Raw genomic sequence first — 2,942 nt, 5'->3', positions numbered from 1 at the left:
TTACATGCTGGGTGCATTATGGGAGATTTATTCTGGCTCATTAGGGAGAATGGGGTATCTGGCTTCCCCACCCTACAATCCCGTAAGGCAATGAATCACAATGGGAAAATGCAGTTTAATGCTTTGGGTCAGCCCAACAAACCAAAATTAAATGTTTCAACATTTTGTATTTATTTATTTATTTATTATTTTTAAATTTCCAATCTGTGAAAAATGTCAACTTTTTGTTCTGAGTTGAGATGAAACCAAATGTTGGAATTTTCCATAGGACAGAAGTTCACAAATAAAGGACTTATCAGATATTAAACTGATAAGAACAGACACTACGCTTGATCTGAGCTCTTCATTCCCCTCTACTGCAATGTGCTTGACACTGTACAAGACAAAGACAGTCTCTATCCCAAAGAGCTTATATTTTAAAACACAGACCTGTAGAAACCCCAGAGCTAGAAGACTTAGAGGGCTGGAACTATCTGCTGCCTCTGTGGGGAGTGGGGGGAGGCCAGCTCTGGCCAGCCTCACTTTCATGGATGGTGTGTGCCAGTACTGAGGTGGCACTGAACATTCTGTATCTCAGCTGCTACACTGGCTGGTTCTTGCTCACATCCTCAGGGTCAAACTGATCACCATATGTGGGGTTGGGAAGGAATTTTCCCCTAGGTTAGATTGGCAGTGAGCTTGGGTTTTTTTCCACCTTCTGCAGAATGTGGCTGTGGGTCACTTGCATGGATTATCTGTGTATATCTCACTGAATCATTTTCCTGCCATGGCAGGAGTCTCAGGCATTGGTGCACCTCTTTCCTGCCTATTCTCTCACCATGGCATAGAGTAGTTTGGTTTCCTGTGGGTTGTAATACTTTGTTATAATTTCAGTTGATGGGTTTAATGTGTGGGTGTCGGGTGATATTGGTGACCTGTGATATACAGAAGGTCAGAATAGTTGATCTGGTGGTTCCTTCTGGCCTTAAACTTTATAACTCTATGAATTCTAATGTTTCTTATCCATAGTTCCACATATTATGATTTTATTGCTTGAGTTAGACTCCGTCTGTGCTGACTGTATAACTGATCTTAGATTGTTACTTCAACTGGACACTAGAACAGTCAGCAGTGGAACAGAGTCGAGATAGAATTGGTCAGGAATTTTACAACTAAATGGTTTTTCATTGGAAAATGGTGATTCTTCTAAACGAAAACTGTTGGGAATAGAGGCTTAATTTTGACAAATCTCCAGATTGAAACAGTTTCATTTTTCTATTCGAAATGACTTCTTGTTTTTAAAATTTGAGGTTTTGAAACCTTTTTTAGTCTAAATTAATAAAAAAGGTAAAAAATGAAATGAAATGTTTCGAAAGTATCAAACTGAAATGTTGTGAGTTAATCCGTTTTTTGGATCAGTTCATAAAAATTTGAGATTTTGACTTCTTGCTTTCATTTGGAGCCTCCAGGTACTACTGTAATACAAATAATCTGTAACAGATGATGTTGATGTAGTATTTTTTGTTTTCAGAGTGTTTTATAAATAACAGATGACTTCAAAACAGGAAAAATAAATCACAGGGCCAAATGCTGGCTGGCTCCTCTGTAGGTGAGGGCACATTGCTCCCAGTAATAGTGTATGCTGCCTCCCACCCCCAAGAGCTGCATCTAAAATCCACAACTCATTATGTGGCTGCTACTCACGCTTTGATGGCTGTGGAATTGTTTAACTAATCAGGGTAGCTTTCACTGTCTCACAAGTTCTGGTACAACTTTCAGTCACACTCCCCCCCCAACAGTTGAGCATCTCTAGCTTAGTATTTATTGGGAACCCTGCTTGCTTTTTCCTTCAACTTCCTCTTTTATTATCATTTTGACAAGTCTTTGGTAGTCTCTTCCTCCCTACTGAGTCATTTGCTTTTGAATTACTCAGCTTCTGTCTGCTTTCAGCTGGGCTCTATTCCAGACATTTTCATGGAAATATGTTCCTTTGATTTAATAATGATTTGTTTTCCTAGGCTTTTTATTTGAACTACTGGTAGTTTATTGTCTCCTGATTTTCAGATAAATCTACCATGTAGCTATAGTAAGCAATTGGAGTTTGTGAAGCTTAGCAGTATAATGTGGGATCATAGGCTAAGGTAAAGGCAGATGCTACTTATACAGGGCTTATTACTGTGTTAGTATACAGGGTGATGATTATATGATAGGTCTTCAACCTAAACTAGGCAGGGCTGGCTGCCCAGAAGATCCAAGGTGTACAGCTAGCCAAATATCATAGAGAGTGGGCCAAAATTCAGTCCCAGTGTAACCTCAGTTGTGTGAATGGACTAACAACAAGGATGAATTAGACCCACCATCAGGGGTAACAAAAGTCACTTAGGTTACAGATCATGTCAGAATGCCTTCTGCCCCCTAATATGCTCAGCCAAAGAAGAGAATATGATTAATCCTAAGCATGTACCACATCCCCTCCTTGGGGAGTGGATGCTTATTACACATAGACTTTATTTGAGTTTATTCACACTAACATTAATACTAGCTGTTTTATTTCATTTCTTTGTTAGTGTTCATTTATTACAATTTTCTAGCTGCTTCTAACATCAGCTTTTTTTCGGTTAGCATCTGGAAATATGAACCATCATTCAAAGGTACTTCCCCTTTTCTATTTCAGAAGGTATATCCAACCTTTGGAACCTTAAATCAGACATCCTAAATCTGTGATCATCCTTGGACATTCACTTTGTTACACCATCACTTTTAGGCAAGACCGGCTCCAGGGTTTTTGCTGCCCCAAGCAGCAAAAAGAAAAAAAAAAGAAAAAAAAAGCCACAATCGTGATCTGCAGCTCTACCGCCGCCGCTTCCATCTTCGGCGGCAATTTGGCAGCAGGTCCTTTGCTCTGAGAGGGACCGAGGGACCCACCGCCGAATTGCTGCCGAAGACCCGGACGTGCTGCTCCT

At 40.1% G+C, this 2,942-nt stretch overlaps 1 pseudogene; it reads right to left on the bottom strand.

Moving 5' to 3' along the window:
- Positions 1 to 247: 247 nt before the first annotated feature.
- Positions 248 to 377, bottom strand: LOC123362320 (annotated as a pseudogene).
- Between the last annotated feature and the right edge of the window lie 2,565 nt (positions 378 to 2,942).

This window comes from Mauremys mutica, chromosome 1, assembly GCF_020497125.1.
Source record: "Mauremys mutica isolate MM-2020 ecotype Southern chromosome 1, ASM2049712v1, whole genome shotgun sequence".
NCBI classification, from domain to species: domain Eukaryota; kingdom Metazoa; phylum Chordata; order Testudines; family Geoemydidae; genus Mauremys; species Mauremys mutica.
The sequence above is the reverse complement of the archived record's forward strand: the minus strand, read 5'-3'. Positions and strand labels throughout refer to the sequence as shown.